This window comes from Hibiscus syriacus, unplaced genomic scaffold, assembly GCF_006381635.1.
Source record: "Hibiscus syriacus cultivar Baekdansim isolate YM2019G1 unplaced genomic scaffold, ASM638163v2 tig00110429_pilon, whole genome shotgun sequence".
NCBI lineage: Eukaryota > Viridiplantae > Streptophyta > Magnoliopsida > Malvales > Malvaceae > Hibiscus > Hibiscus syriacus.
The window spans coordinates 9,713,689-9,731,268 of NW_024062733.1; the positions used below are offsets into that span (position 1 = coordinate 9,713,689).

Sequence of the window (17,580 nt, forward strand, 5' to 3'; positions counted from 1 at the left end):
GTGGAAAGAACATTCTCTGCAATGCATTTTGTTAAGAATCGGTTGCGCAACCGTATAGAAGATGAATCATTGAATGATTTCTTAGTTGTTTTTAATGAGAAAGATATATTTGATAATGTAGACAATGAAAAGATCATACAACGATATCATAACATGAAGCCTATAAGGGAACAGTTGTAAAAATTATTTTCAGATGTACTTTTTTTTGTAAGATTTTTTATTATAATTAAAATATTATTAGTATTTTTATCTTTAAAAGTTGTGTTATTAATATTTATGTCTACCTCAAATTTTTTTATTTTTTAGATCCGCCACTGGTCCACACCCCTAGATAGCCATTGTCGTTGGTCTTCTTCGAAGGAGGGTGTAAAGCTTAATTTTGATGGGACGTGGTGTTCGAATAATAATCAAGTTTTTTGTGGTGACGTCATCCGGAATCATAAGGGAGTTTAGCTTGTTCGTTACACTAAACTTGTTGGTTCATGTTCTATCCTTGATGCGGAATTGTGGGGTTGTGTCAAAGCTATGTTTGTGTTTAGTGTGAAGGATTTAGGCGAGTTATTGTGGAGTCTGACAGCAAAACTGTGATTAACCTTATTGCTGGTGTTCAAAACCATTTTGATTGTAGTTCCTTGTTGTCTCACGTTGTTGGATTGAAACACCGTAATTAAGTTGTTCATTTTCGTTATGTTACAGGGGATGAAAACCGAGCAGCTAATTCTTTAGCTAAATTGGCCTTTACTTCGGTTTTTGATGTTCAAAACTTTTAAATTTTGAACTTAATTATTTCAAATATTTTAATTAATTAAAATTTATTATTAATAAATTTAAAAATTATTTCTTAGATTTGAACATGATTTTATATAAAAAGTAAAATTTAAAAAATAATCCATGGAAGTTAAATATATAGCTAATCATTTTTTTATAGTCATCGATATTTGATTTATCAATCAATTAATCTAAATTAGTTACTGCAAAGACGAAGGTGACCTCTCAAATTCAGTTTATTTCATAGTAATTCTAAAAATGAATGAATTTTATGAAATACGAAAAATCATCCAAAGAACAAAGCGTATTCTAAAAACTTATCTCTTTGTAGCTGCATACTAATGACTCTTACCATGTTTCTCAAATCTCACATACAGAGCAAAAAGGACTAGATTAGTTTCAATCTTTCAATTTTAGAAATTTTTATTAACAATTCATGAACTACAACTGTAATAACCATTTAAAAAAAACAATTAAGTTTAAAAAATAATTATGACTTTATTTGAAAAATTGACGATTTTGAATTAATTTGAATAAGAGTCGTCATCGACCTTTGGATTAGGTAGGTTGAATACCTAAAAACGTCTTTTAAAATAATTTTAAGAAAACTCGTTTTCTAAGACAAAAAAAAATGGTCTACGTTTACCAAAAATCTGATTTAACAGGTCTGGGAGTCGATTACGCGTGATAAGGATTAGCACCCCCACAACGCCCAAAATTGGTACTCAATCGCTTACACGTTGTCGTAGTAGTGGAAATTATAAATCGAATATAAAGTTAAAGTATGATCCATGCATTGAACATTAATTGATTTCTTCTTAATTATTAATTAGAGAAAATTCTTTAATTCGAAAAGAAATATCGAAATTCGCTCATCCTTCGACGGGAAGACTATCTCTTCTCATTTCTTTCTTAAAAGAATATTTCCTCCTCATTGATTTAAAAAGCGCAAATAAAATATAAATCGAATATCGACAATTTGCAAACAACCAAATAAATTGCTACATAAAAACGCATTGAATCATAAAAAAATAATTAGTAAAATAAACTAGATTTATTTCAATCCCCATTTCGTTTGAACGTCGTATCAGATTGTACCACTTCGATCAAGTGATACTTTCCACGCCCGTTCTACAAATACAGTTCTTGAAAATATTCAAACAATACATTTCTAAAATACGCGTATACTTAATACTATCAAAATAATATCGTAATAAATTATGTAAAATATCTATTACGCTACGAACATTAGTATAAAATTGAAACACACCTAAACAATTATGTATAATATCACGCATGTATGTAATGAAATGAGCAAAGTATAAAATATATTTAACGTTATATAATTAATTAGACCTATACTATGTATAATATATCATGCACTCATATATATATATATATATATATATATATATATATATATATATATATATATATATATATATATATATATATATATATATGCTTAGAAATACAACATGGACTAAAACGAATAATAAAAACAAAACAATATATCCAAAGTATGAACAACACAAAAATAGGAGCAAACATATGGAATGAATCAGAATAAAAACAGTAAGAAATCAAGGGCTCCGAACGAAACAATTCAAATTTGATTTAATGACCAAATAACAAAGTTACAAGAGTAACAAGGATCTAAAACGTAATTTCCCCTTTTTCCAAAGCAAAGCAATTCTCCAATAACCAAAACGGCATCATACGGGTCTTATATAAAGACCATCTTTAAGGGTTTTGAAACCCTAAGGGTGCGTTTGGTTCACGAAATGTAAGATTACCAGTGTGAATAAAAGATTATCAGGGAATAGGATTACTGAGAATGTTGTATTTTGTGTTTGGTTGGTTTAGTAGGAATGTAAGATTACCGTGTTTGGTTAAAGGAATAAAAGATTATTGGAATGTATATTTGACCAAATTATCCTTATTATATATTTGTTTTTTTAACAAGTTGGAAAATATTTATATATTTTCTTTAAAAAATTTAAATTCATAAAATTTATATATATATTTTTTTTTACAAAATTGAAAATATAAAAAGGTTTAATGAAAGGGTAAAATTTTATTTTAACCCCTGAACTTCATATAAAATTTTAATTATAGATTTTTTTGTAAATCTAAAATAGTTTAAGGATAAATTTGTAATTTAACCTTCGTAGAATTTTTATTATTCAATGACAGAATAAGGATATTTTTGAAAGAATTTTTTTAAGGGCATTTTAGTCTAAAACGCCGGTAATCCAACAATACCTAAGGAAATGGAGGTAATGACATTCCCGGTAATATACCCAAAAAATCCACTATTAGTAATGTAAGATTACCGGGAATGACATTCCCGGCCAACCAAACGGGGGAATGTGGATTTCATTCCCATGAGAATCTCACATTTCCCCAACCAAACACACCCTAATAGTCATTTGCTTCAGCCATCCAAAATAAAAAAAGGAGAGTTTCAGAGAAATCCCTCAAACTTCCCAAACAGCCACCGTTACCCCCCTTTTGGCTGAATATTAACACTATCAAAAGATAAACCCGAGCCTTAGATCCACCACTCAATGTTCCCTAAGCATCCCCATAAAAGGTTCAGGGATAATTACCTTTGAATACCGAAAATCCTCTTCCCAGTTCGAGCTTTTGAAAAAAAGGTAAATCTCTCATTCTTCTTTTTTTAAATGGTGGTTGTGTATTTTGGGATGCTTTTTTTTTTGTTCGAACGCTCTTGTTCTGCCCTCTTTTTTTCGATATATTTTTTTGTTGGTTCGAATGCTCCTGTTTGAATGGTTTTCCTCTCTCCAATGCTTTCTCCGAATCCCCTTATTCTTGGATGTATATCTGATTTATGGTCCTTTTTTTATTTCTGCCTCTGTTAATGCATTGCTCTGCTATATTTGATTTTCTATTTTTTTGATGATGTTGTTTGTTACTGTCTTCCTTTGTTTTATTTTGCTTTGTTGAGAAAATATATTTTTTAAAAGCTATAAGTTTAGTTATTTTTGATTTAGGGGATTAGGCCTTTGGGTTTGGGAGAATTAAAAAAAATATATTTTAACGTGCCATGTTTCCCTTTTCCTTCTTCTCCACCAGCTGTTTAGCGTTTAATTTGGATTCGATTGAAGAGGGGATATGGGTAAAGTGAAAGGAAAACATAGGTTAGATATCTACTATAAGTTAGCCAAAGAACATGGCTACCGTTCCAGAGCATCATGGAAGTTAGTACAACTGGATGACCAGTTCAAATTTCTAAAATCAGCGCATGCAGTCCTCGACATTTGTGCCGCCCCCGGTGGTTGGATGCAAGTGGATGTGCAGCATACACCCATCGGCAGCCTTGTACTCGGTCTTGATCTTGTTCCCATTGCTCCTATACAAGGTGCCATCGCTCTCCAACAAGACATAACCAAATCCGATTGCAAGTCCAAGGTTAAACGAGTCATGGAAGAGCACATGGTTATGGCTTTTGATGTCGTTTTGCATGATGGGTCCCCTAATGTTGGTGGTGCTTGGGCTCAAGAAAAAATGAGCCAAAATACTTTGGTTATTGATTATGTTAAGCTGCTACCCAGTTTTTGGCTCCTAAAGGCACATTTTTCACCAAGGTTTTTAGGTCCCAAGATTACAGTTCCGTTCTATATTGTCTCAAGCAGGTGATAAACAAAACCATATGATATATCTCTCTGTGAAGTTTTGTTTTTTCCTTTGACACTCGTTTGGTTTTGTCTGCAGCTATTTGAGGAGGTTAAAGTTTGGGAACCACATGCTAGCCACTCAGAATCAGCTGAGACTTATGTTTTGGGGCTAAGGTATAAAGCCCTTGCAAAGATTGATCCACGTCTTCTTGATTTCAAACATCTGTTTCAGGGATCGATAGAACCACAAAAGAAGGTTTTTTTAATTTCATTTTAGGTTTCAGAATCTCTTAAATGACTATTTTTGTTCTCCTATTGATTGTATCTCTGCTCATTATTGTTCTTTCTGCCACATACTTGATGTAGGTGATTGATGTACTTAGGGTAACAAAACAGAAGAGACACCGTGATAGGTGATGCAGGGGGATCCGAGACAGATGATGCTGAGCTGTAAGATTGCACCTTGATGGCGCTGAGATACCATGAGTTGGCAGATCAGCGCAAAGGCGGGAATTGATTGTGACATGTTCCTCATTGGGACCGTTTTGAGTGTGTTTCAGTCTTTTGGCCATAACTTTGGCTACAGGTGCCAGAATCGCGCATAAGACCCCAATCTGGAAAGCTCTTTTCGACACGCATGCTCTCCACATTGAGCTACGCTCCCTCTGGCCTTTTTTTCGACCTCAAATTCTGCCGTTTTCCTCTTCGAATCACTAGATTTAGATATTTTTTACTATTTATGGTAATAATTCGATTGTCAATTAGGAAGTCATTTTAAATCCGATTTCGGCCAGATTTTTTGCAGATTGCTTATTTTATTTTGAATTTCAATTAATAGTGATTTTCGGAATTTTGCTATTTTTGGTAAAATTCCGATAAACAAGATTTTTGGCTATAACAGTCCGGCTTGTGGACTGATTTTGGCATTGTTTGATTTTATAATATTTTAATAAACCCTAGAGACTTTTTCTCTGGTTTTTGGGCGAATTTTATCTTGTGAATCATCTGTTGGAGCTAGCCTGCAGGATAATCACTATTCTGTCTGGCGTCAATGGGTAAGCTTTCCCTTTATCATACAACAATGTTACTGCTTTGTTGATAACGATTGAACATTTTTATTGAATTGATTCCTCTGCTATCTGGTTTTAAGGTTTATGTTATGCTTTGTTTCTAAGTACATGCCAATTTCAGTTATGAAGACGGGGAGACAATCTCAAAGAAGATGTCTACTGCTGTTGATTTCATTTGATCTGATTCTCCTCTCGAAATCCTCGGTTCAGTTACTACCATAACCTTTGGGGATCCAGCTTCATTGCCTATTAAGGATCACAGTTCTACCACAGAAGAGGTGATTATCTTTTACAGTATTGCTATTCATTACCTTCGTTAATACTTGTCATTACTTCTTTGTTGCTGTATTGACAGGTCAAAGCTCTTTGTGATGATTTGCGAGTTCTACGAAAGCAGGATTTCAAGCATCTTTTGAAGTAAGAAACATATTCCTTTTCAGATTTTCCCTTTTGAGTTTTTGTCTAAACAATTTGTGGTAATATGAAAATCCGTGAAAGTAAAGATATAATCAGTTCACTGGGTCCATGATCTTTTGAGTGCAGCTTGATTTGAATTCCTATTGTTCATCAGATGAAAATATGTTAGATTTATGTGCATGAATGTGACGTGTATTGATTACCTTGATTTAGGTGGCGGATGCAATTGAGAAAAGTTCAGTCTCCTTCAGAAAAGGCTACTCCTCCGACTCCTACCACTGCTAAAGATGATGATAAAGGGGATGAGGAGAACGAAGATGATAAATTACTCAATGAGATGGAGGAGCTCACATATGCCATGGAGCGTAAGAAGAAAAGAGAAAAGAAGCTTCTTGCAAAAAGACGAGCAAAGGTTTATTGCCTTATTAAGAAAAATGTGATCCCTATGTTTATGTCTTAGTGCATGTTACCATGCAACAAATCATGAATGGAACGAATTTTGTGATTGTACCAATGATTATGTATCTACAATATAGTGATTAAATGATGCCTGGTAATCTTTTTGAAAGAATTACGCTTCCGTCTTATCGGGGTGATAGATATTTATGGTGTTCCACTTTGTTGTAGGATGTTTCCATGCGCACTCGTTTATTTGCTGATTTGTTACCTTGTTATTTTTCAGGACAAATCACGGAAGGCAACAGGAATGCAAATAGATGCCCTGGAAGATGGTTACGTTGATCATGAGTTGTTCTCTCTTTCTTCCATTAAGGTTTGTTTTACCAAGGCTGCGAACTGGATAACTCCAATAATGTTTGTAACTAGTAAAAATACAATTTATTACTGCAAGTATAAAAGACGACCAAAACCGACACTCATCACAAGGCTGCAGTTATGTCATTTGAACCAGGGGCATAGTTGATGTTTAACCTTATTGATTATTAATCTACTGTTTCTGAACTGAGAAGTTTTATTCTTAACATCGTTTCGGTTTACTTACTCTTTGTTAATGGAAACAATGCTCTGGCATGCGTTACTGTGCAATACTAAACTGTTGCTTATAGTTGTGGTTCTTTGGTATTTCCTGAAAAGTTATTAGGTTTTCTTTTAAGCTTTCTACTTTGGTAGAAACATTCATTGATGTCAGTCAATTACTATCTTTAGGGTAAGAAAGATCTTGCGGCAGTTGATTCCACCGAGTATGATGGTGGCAACGTTGATCTGAGGGGTAGCGAAGATGAACAAAACCGAGAAGAAAGCACCGAGGATGAGTCACCCAGTGATATCGATTCTGATGAAGAACGCAGAAGGTTAGTATCTGCTTCTCATGACTGATATATATATATATATATATATATAATTTCTAACATTCTCTGTTTGTTAACCTTGTAATTTTAATGCTAGATATGATGAAAAAATAGAAGAGATCCTTGATCACGCGTATGAAGAGTATGTGTCGAAAAAGGATGGAAGTACGAAGCAGAGGAAGCCTATGACAAGTTAGAGGTATGAAGCTCTTAAAGTGTGTATTAGAATTTAGAACTAAAAAATATTTGATCTTTTGTAGCAACTTTAACTAATAAGTGTTAGCAGTCTCCTCTTTTCTGCATCAAGTACTACTTCCCTATGCTTCTCTTTTGTTAATAGAAATCCTGTTTTTGCGGTGCTAGTATCATTCCCTTATTTATTTATGCTTTTAATAGATAATGACGAATAGTTGTTTATAAAAGCCAAATATTGTTTATTGAATTTCCGTTCATGGCTGTTCAGGGTGGTGATGGTGATATTATTTTTTCTGATCTTGATTCGGATATGGAAGAGGCTGATCCTGAAGCAAATCCTCTTATGATACCGCTAGATGACGGGGAAGGACCAACTCAGGAGGAGATTACAAACAGGTGGTTCGGTCAGGATATTTTTGCTGAAGCCGTAAGGCAAGGGAATTTAGGGAAGTATGACAGTGATGATGAAATGGAGACCGATAAACGACAGGAAACGGCAGCTACTCCAGAGAGGTCCAAAGTAAAGAAAAAACAGGATGAAAAACTCAATATTCCGAACAAGGCCGAGGAAAAGAAAGCAAACAATGCTGCAGGCTCCAAAAGCACCAAACTCCAGGCTTTGAAGGAAGAGGATGATTTTGAGATTGTCCTGGCTCCAGCTACTGATTCCAGTGATGACTCGTCCTCAGATGACTCGGAAGATGATGACGTTGAGACGAAAGCTGAGGTATTAGCTTGTGCTAAGAAGATGCTCAGTAAAATGCAAAGGGATCAAATTCTCGACGATGCGTATGGTAAATATATGCTTCATGATGATGGTCTACCCAAGTGGTTCTTAGATGAGGAAAAGAGGCATTGTCAACCAATTAAGCCTGTTACAAAGGAAGAAATTGCTGCAATGCGAGCACAATTCAAAGAGATCAATGCTCGACCGGTTAAGAAAGTTGCAGAGGCAAAGGCTCGAAAGAAGCGGATTGCAATGAAAAAGCTAGACAAGGTCCGCCAGAAAGCAAACAGCATATCAGACCAAGCCGACATCTCCGAGCTGTCAAAAGGGAAGCAAATCGAACAACTTTACAAGAAGGCTACGCCCAAAAAGCCCCAGAAGGAATACGTGGTCGCGAGGGAAGGGGTTCAAGTGATGGCCGGCAAGGGGAAAGTCCTTGTTGATCGTCGGATGAAAAAGGATGCCCGGGCACGAGGAACTGGAAAACCAGGAAAAGGTGGTTCGAAGAAGGGAAAGAACGGATCTGTCAAGGCTTCAGGGGGCAAGGGAAACAAAGGAGCGCGCATGCATGACTGAAGCAACTTAAGTTTTGAAAGGCACAATTTTGGATGAAATTAAACAATTAATAGAAATGTTAGGACTGTTTTGTTTCTTTTGTTGCCATTGATTCATTAAAATTAAGTACAATGGCCGAGTGTTGTGGAATCATATAGTTTATTAAATTGCACCTTACATAAATGTTCGATAGATGCTCGATAATCAAATGAATCTCGATTATATTCTATACCCATAACAAAGTGGCCATAGGTGTAATTTACCCTTTAAAAAACGTTTGGTACAATTAACGTATTTTTTAAAACAGTTTCACATTGCTTTGGCGTGGACCTAAAAGAAATATTTGTAATGTGATTTTAGACATCGACTTGTTCCAACCAGCTCCTCAAACTTTCAAGCCAAGGAATTATTTTTAATTAAGGCTTAACTTATCAAATGTATAATTTTTTAAGATTAAAATTATTATTATGTTACGATATATTATTATTTTTGTTCAATTTGTTTTATTATCTAAAGACATTTATTTTATTCTTTTTGTCCCTTTATTCTCTTGTTTTTAATTTTCTTCATACTTGTTGTCTCTCTTGGTGACTAGAGTAGTCATGATAGTGTTTACACTACTATAATATTGTCTAACCTTAATGATTAGAGTGGCCATGTTGGTATTAAAACTTATGCATCCTTTGAAACCTCGAGGGTTTGTTCTAGTATTTAGTGAATTTATATTTTCACAATGCATGATTTAAAGCTTTATTAGGCGCATAATTGATCAAGAAACGCCCCAAAATATTAAAATCACACATTTCATAGAATACATTTTAAGAGCGTGACAAGTGACATTAATACCGAATAATCAAAACAGAAACGATATATTAAATAAAATTTTAAAATTAATAATTAAATGATTAAAATAAAAATATAGAAATAAGCAAGTTACCAAATAAGTTATCTAAAAAATGACTCAAATTAAAACGAATTGATATGAGACGGTTCAAATTTTATGGTGCATTACGTGTACCTTTGATTCTCCGAAGAATCTCCTCTTCTTGTACATAAATCTTCTCGAGTTTTTTTACCGATTTTATCCTCCCACATTGCTACCAGCTGATTCATGGAGCATGCATTCCCCGGGGGTCTCAGATACAAAGTCTAGTGTTCGAGGATCGTCTATGGCACTGATGGTGCATGCTGCAACGTCGACATCCTTAACAAAGACAGCTGCAAGAACAACCGGACCAAAAAAGCACATTGCTTAATAGATGTCCTAATCTCCATATTGAAATATAAACGTATTAACCGTAGTGGGTCATTCGCAGACCTTTGGTGTTTCCATCTCCAAAGATGGTGACCTTGTCCCTCGGTTGAGACTTTAGACCAGGTTGAGCTAGCCATGGAAGTAAATAACTCATGAACAAGTTGGAGCAAATGTAAGTATAAGGAATGCCTTCAGCTTCTATAAGACGCCTAATCTCGGACTTTTGAGAATAGAACTGATTATCCAAATCGGTTATCTGAATTTTATCAGGATCCACACCGAATTCGGATGGAATGAACTGTTGCCAATGCCATTACAAATATTGAGTTCGAATAAGAGTACTGAGCTTATCTTCCAAAAAGATGTACTATATCAACAATTCCAATAAGAATCAACTATTACAAGCACTAAACCAACTCGCTAAAATTTCTGCCGATTAAACCGACACTTGGTCGGATCTGAACCTTCAACATCCAAGTTCTCGGGGTGTCCTCCTTGCCACTAAGCTAAGGCCTCATTGGCAAGGATTGATAATTTACTATTAGCTAATCCAAGATATCCACAAATCACAATGGCATTACAAAACCTTTCCCAAAGTCCCAAACCAATCATAGTATCAAATTGCGGTTGCGATTTTTTTTGCGAATGCGGTTGTGGTGTCGCGGTTGCGGTGTCGCAGTTGCGGATGTTGCGGACGTTATGTAACGTGCTGCGGCTGTCGCGGACGTGATCTCTTCCTCAAAAATCAAAATACGTCTAAAATATTATATTTATACATTTTACATTTATCTTTTAATATACTAATATTAATATACTCTTTTATATTTTATATTGAAAATAAAAATTTAATTTCATAGATAAAAACTTATTAAAAACAAATATAAACTATAGAAGTTCTATCATACTGGATAATGGGTAATAACAACTATAATATTAATGAATAAAATATAAACAATATCACTAAATTCATATCAAATTTTTTATATGGTAACATAAAAATGTTCATTTTACATAAAAGAAAAAAAATACATAACTACAAATAAAAAAATTATATATCTTACAGTTCATCACCAAAATGAATGATGTGACAGATTTAAAGCATTTTCATCTTCGTCATTGTCTTGGTTTTGATTTCCTTCATATTCTATGTGAAGAAGACATCACATTATGTGTATCATAAGATTCATCATTGGTAGGAAACATGTTGTATGTTAAATGATGACAAAAAAATCCATAACTTGGATTTTGTTCAAGGTAAGGTGGATAACATGAATTTGGTTGGTAAGAATAAGAACTATGAGATGATTCACTAATTTCATTATCATTTGTAGCTGAATTTTATTTTATTTATAATATTATTTATTTATTTTGTCAAGGAATATATTCTTTTTTTTTATTTTATTTATGATATTATTTATTTATTTATTCTTTATATTATAGATTAGATAAAATTTTATAGTTTCATAGTAAATAGATAAAATACATATACTATTACAATATTATAAAGTGAATTCTTCTCTTATACAAAATTTATATAATAATAAATAAACATATAATTATGATACTTAAGGTTAATATAAAAATTTAATTTAAAATTAATCGTGTTAATTTTAGATATGAGAAAAATTCAATTTAAATTTAAATTAATTTAGTTTTAAAATAACGTTAATAAATAATTTAATTAATTCAAATTCAAGTAACTAATTTTAAACATAACTATTATGATATTATTAATGATATATATTTATAATCATGTTTTAAGAATTAAATTAGAACAATTCATCTATGTAATTTTATATTTCAGATAATTTAATGACCTTAATGAGTAGTTTCTGATCAAGAGCATGTTTTGATGGGATTGAACAGATAACCACATCCACCTGCATCACAGCTTCAATTAGACTCCTCTCATCATCAAGTGAACCTTATAAAACCCAATTTGAGGGGGAAAACAAAACTAAAAATCAAGGTATCAATAAATCATTAAGAAGTGTAGAAAAAATCTAAAAAGAAGTGACCTTGGTGGGAATGGGCCCAGCAGTGTAGAGAAAGTTGAGCTTTTGAGCTTTGTTTGGGTCACTAAGAGAGGAGTCTCTCATGAGAATAAAAGTTAGGTGACCAAATTGAGGGCTGTATTGAGCTAAATAGTAACCTAGTCTTCCAGTTACTCCTATTACCAAGACTACTCTTCTTCTCCATTGGTATTATGGGAACCTTTGTTTCACACTATGGGAGCAAAGGGTTAAGCAAAGGGTAACCCTTTTTATTAGGGACAAAACAAATCTTGCATAATAAATTGGGTGTTCTTTAAAAAGCTTCAAATTTCAAGCTTTGAAACAAATGTTTATGACCCTTTAAAATTGGGAATCTTTGCTTTAAAAATTATGATAAACTACATACTTAGTGCCTAGATTATCAGTTTTGTTTTGTTTTAGTACCTAAACTTTCATTCGGTTCAAAATCCTGCCTAACATTTACTTTTTGTTTCACTTTAGTACATCGCCGTTAAAAACTTAACGTATGAGTTGTACATGGAACTTTTTTTATAGATAAATTACATCATTCATCATTCAACTACCTTCTCACTCCTATTTTGGTCACTAATGTTTAATTTTTTTAATTTAATTACTTAACTTTCAAATTGCTCCTAATTTAATCATTCTAACTTTCAAATTTAATTTTTTATTTTAATTATGTATTAATAAAATAATAATAAAAATGTCATGTCACATAAATTATTATTAAAATAAATTAGAGTGATTAAAATAAGAGCAATTTGAAAGTTGAGTAGCTAAATTGAATATTTTAAACTTTAGTGACCAAAATAAGAGTGAGAGGATAGTTGAGTGATGAATGATGTAATTTACCCATAAAAATGCTATACAATTAATTTTTTTAATGGTGGGTACTAAAATGAAACAAAAAATAAACATTAGGTATATTTTGAAACAAATGAAAGTTTAGGTATTAAAAAAAAAACTTATAATTTAGATACTAAACGTGACCTAAAAATTAAATCTTAGGATGTGAGGGTAAGAATCTTTATATTTGATTTCCAGAGCAAAAACTTCATTTTTATGAATCCATGAAAGTTCCATTTCAGAGAGAAAGATAAAGGTTCCATTTTCCTCACTCTTTTGCAGGTGTTTATTATATAGAACTATGTTTCCAGAGAAAGATAAACGTGACCTAAAAATTAATGCATAAAATAATTATTAATAGTCAAGCATCACTCCTCGCCACTCTCCGCCGTCGCCAAAACTCAATACGTTGTCTCAAAATCGAAAATGATGAATGGTGTGAGGATAAGAAGGTTTTGAGGAATGAAGCAGCCTCCTACTTCGCCCGCCTTTTTTGCCAATGATGTGCATTCCTCGGAACCGTACCCCATCACTGGCGCTTTTCCATTATTACCGAGTGGTTTATTATCGGGCTTATCTACTCCGCCTAAGGAAGATGAGATTAAATCTGCTTTATTTGCAATGGGTCCACTGAAGGCTCCGGGTCCTGACAGCCTTCATGCTCATTTCTTCCAAAATAATTGGGATACCGTCCATCCTTCTATTTGTGCCATGGTCCAATCGGCTTTTCTTCACCACTCTATTGATGCTAGCCTGCACCGTACTATCATCGTCCTTATCCCGAAAGTGACTTGCCCGGAAACTTTCGCAGACTTCAAGCCAATTAGTCTGTGCTCGATGTCGTACAGACTAATAACTAAGATTATAGTTATACGGCTTCAATCAGTCATCCCATTGCTTATTGGTCATCACCAAACTAGTTTCTTAAAGGGGCGTAGCATAACCGAGAACATTATCATCAACCAGGTAAGGTTGTAAAATCAGGTAATCGGACAGGTTTCAGTCGGATCTTGGCAGGTCGAGTAAAATCAGGTACAAGTCAATTCAGGTTTATTTGACACCAGATCCAAATCGGGTTCAGGTCAGGTCAAATCAATTCGAGTTATTTTCAGGTTGATTTGACACCATATCCATATCGGGTTCAGGTCAGGTCATTTTCAGTTCAGGTCAAAACAGTTCAGTCCAAAGCAAATAAAGACCGGGTTAATTCAGGTTCGGGTGGACTTCAGTCGGATCTCGTTCAGATCGAGTCACATCATTGACAGATAAAATTCAGGTCGGATGTTTACCGGATACAGATTGAGTTCATGTCGGGTCGTTTTTATTTTTGGATTAATTATTTTGTCATCTTTCGTGATTGTTGAATTGCAAGTTGTAATTGTATATGATTTCGAGTAAATTAAGAGAAAAAATAAATATACATGGATCAATTTTGTAAAAAATATAAATTTAAGGACAAAATTGAAGAAATGTAAAATTACAAATAAAATTTTAAAATATAAATTAAACAACACACATAGGTAATGAACTAAATTGAAATAAATTTAAAATGTGAGGTTTAAATTAATATAAAAAAGGACTAAATTAAACACATTTAAAAAGTTATGGCCAGTTACAAAAATATAAATAACAACTAACAATGGGTCAAATGAAGATGCAAATATAAATTTAAGGACTAAATTGAATACATATAAAAGTGAAAGACTTAAAATTAAAATAAATTAAAAAACAAAAAAAATTAAATCGAAATAAATGCAAAACGTGAAGAAATAATAAAAAATATAATAAATTGCATTCATTTAAAAAAATTGAAAAAAATATAATATATATATATATATAATATAAGTGTATATATAAACTATATATATAAACTATATTTATATTATAAACTATATAATTATTATAAGTTATATACATAAATTATGTTTATATGCACTATATATATAAACTATATATGTAAACTATATATGTATAAACTATAAAAAATATATAGTTTATAAACTATAATTTATATTAATATAGTATGTATATATATATATTATTCAAAGTGAGTGGTGGGAGAAAACTTTTTAAAATAAATATTTTTTGTGTGAATTTTTTTGATTTTATTTAGGAATTTTGAGGAAATTTAGAAATTTTGAGAATATAGAGAAATTGAGAATTTAGAGGGAAATTGGGAAATTTAGAGGGAATAGAAAATTTTGGAGGGAAATTGAGAATTGAGATTTTATTTGGAAAGATATTTTGGGTTAATTAGGCTTATGCTCCTCCAACAATCATCATTTTTTTCACTTGTATTTGATTTTTGATTTTTTTCATTTTAGTCATGGTTTAATTGTAAATATCTTCTTGAATTTTTAATTCGATGCAATCTAATCCTGTATACATTCTAATTACTTTTAATTTTCTATATATATATACGTATGTATGTGTGTATATAAACTATATATGTATAAACTATATAAAATATATAGTTTATAAATTATAATTTATATTAATATAGTATATATATATATATATGTATGTATGTATAACTAATATAAGTAATCTATAGATTATATATATATATTATAGAAATACTATGCATAAACTATATAAAGTAATAAAATATATAGTTTATAAAAACCCTAAACCTTACACCCTAAACCTTCAACCCTTAACCCTAAACCCTAACCCCTGAACTATATATGTAACTTATAGTACATATATGTATAAACCATGTATAGTATATATATATATAAACTATATAAAGTAAATTACTTATATAGTTTACAGAAATAATATGCATAAACTATATAAAATAATAAAATATATAGTTTTATAGAAACCTAAACCCTAAATCATAAACCCTAAACCCTAAACTTTAAACCATAAACACTAAACCCTAAACCATAAACCCTAATATAAATGGACTAGCACTAATGCATATATATTTGTAATAAAAGAGTGGGCTTATGTATTTGGCCTATGTAAACTAAAGTAAAAGGACCAGCACTAATGCAAATGGACTTATTTTTGGGTTTTATTATTACTTATTCATAACAACAAAATAAATGAACTATTAATGTGAATTAACCTAACATGCAACTAAAATACTAATTATGCAAATGAAATTAATATGGCATGCACTACTATTTATGACCATATAATATGCAATGTGACATACTAATTATTTAACACCTAATTAATCATGTTTTATATAATTTACATTTAAATAATTTTATATAATATGTATGTATAAACCATGTATAGTATATATAAACTATATATATATATATAAACTATATAAAGTAAATTACTTATATAGTTTATAGAAACACTATGCATAAACTATATAAAGTAATAAAATATATAGTTTATAGAAATCCTAAATCCTAAATCCTAAACCCTAAACTTTAAACCATAAACCATAAACCCTAATATAAATGGACTAGCACTAATGCATATATATTTGTAATAAATGAGTGTGCTTATGTACCAGGCCTATGTAAACTAATGTAAATGGACTAACACTATTGCAAATGGACTTATTTTTTAGTTTTATTATTACTTATTCATGACAACTGTAACACCCCAATTTAGGGGCTAAATTTTAAAAATTATAAAGTGGTGGAATTAATTGGTATTTTGGAAGAAATTGAGGATTAAATTGTAAAATCTAAAAGTTAGAATACCGTTTTATAAAGTGCAGGAAATTCAGTGGCTAAGCTATTAATTTAACCATTTTTATTTTGGAGAGAATTAAAATCTCTCCCCCGGGCATCAGTTTTGCAGATTTCAGTTTCCATTTTCTCTTCTCCTTAACCCTCCTTTAAACTCCGATCTACTCGCCGTCCGACCTCCGATCAACGAACCGAAACCACCATCGTGTTCTTTGTCGACCGAAGAACAAAAACCCTCAAACGTTTCGTTATGAATCGACGTTGTTTGTCGTTAATTTCAGTCAGAAGTATCGTCGGTGATAACTCGATTTTCGTTGGTTTTTTGTCGATTCAGCCATCCATTTACGACACCTCCCGCACCATCGTGTTCCTTGCATCGTTCCGCATCCACCGGTGTCCTCCGTTTCTACGTCGTCGCCGGTGAGTGGAGGGGTGAGACCGTCAAAGTTTCTGACGTTTAGGAATCGAGCTCTCCGCTGTTCAAAATTGTGAAACGAGTTTGATAAGTGTCTTAAAAGCCTTAACATAATTTTTAAGAATTTTTTCGGGAATTATCCGACATCGTATCGCTGTTCACTCGCCGCACGCACCACCCCCGAGAGTGGGAATCGTCTGGGTGTTAATGTTGTAATTAATTTCTGTTTGGGTGTTTTTGTGTAAAATTCGGGTGTTAGTTTCGTAAATATTTTCTTAATGTGGCTAATTTTGTAATTAAGTTATGTTAGGGTGATATTTTTGTAAAATGGTCGACTGTTGACCGTTGACCTGCGTTGACCGTTGACTGGCGTTGACCACAGATGACCAGAACTTTGACCGGCATTGACCGGGCATTAAACGACCTTTGACTTTGACCGGGTATACCTATTCTGACGTTTTTCGACGTCCTGAATCCGTTTTTGGGGTCCGTTTCGTCAAATTCGAAACTGATAAGTTGGTTTTCACTGATTAATCACCCGATTCGATCCATTTTTTTGGAATTAATCCCCGTTTTTGATGAAATGTTTATTGTTATGTATTTGAGGAGTTATGAGAAGCTGAATTAAGGATCGAGGGCATTCGAATGGAATTTTTATGGTCTATCAGTATGACACGGAAATCGAGGTAATACATTACTACCTCTTT

General features: G+C 32.4%; 2 pseudogenes; one reads left to right on the forward strand and one right to left on the reverse strand.

Moving 5' to 3' along the window:
- The first annotated feature begins 3,906 nt into the window (after positions 1-3,906).
- Positions 3,907-8,775, forward strand: LOC120124877 (annotated as a pseudogene).
- A 903-nt stretch (positions 8,776-9,678) lies between these two features.
- LOC120125034 lies at positions 9,679-12,133 on the reverse strand (annotated as a pseudogene).
- Positions 12,134-17,580: the final 5,447 nt, after the last annotated feature.